Consider the following 312-nt stretch of genomic DNA (forward strand, 5'->3'; position numbering starts at 1 on the left):
GCACCGGGACAGGGGCAGGGGCGCGGTGGGCACGGGCTGGGCAGGAGCGGCCCCTCCCTCCGGCCCCGCGGGGCCCTGTCCCCGTCCCCGGGGAGCTCTGGGGATGCGGAGGAGGCACCGGGAGCAGCGCCCCGGGGTGCAGGGTCGGGGCTCAGCCCTCGGCCCCCCTTCTCCAGCTGCCTGGGGCCGCCCGCCTTTCCGATGGAGCCGCCAGTGCCCCCGGGGGAGGCAGCCCCGTACCCCGCCCCTGCGGTACTGGGGCAGCGGGTGTGTGGCAGCCTGGGCTCTGGGTTCCCCTCAGCAGGGTGACAG

Source organism: Pseudopipra pipra, chromosome 12, assembly GCF_036250125.1.
Source record: "Pseudopipra pipra isolate bDixPip1 chromosome 12, bDixPip1.hap1, whole genome shotgun sequence".
Taxonomy (NCBI): domain Eukaryota; kingdom Metazoa; phylum Chordata; class Aves; order Passeriformes; family Pipridae; genus Pseudopipra; species Pseudopipra pipra.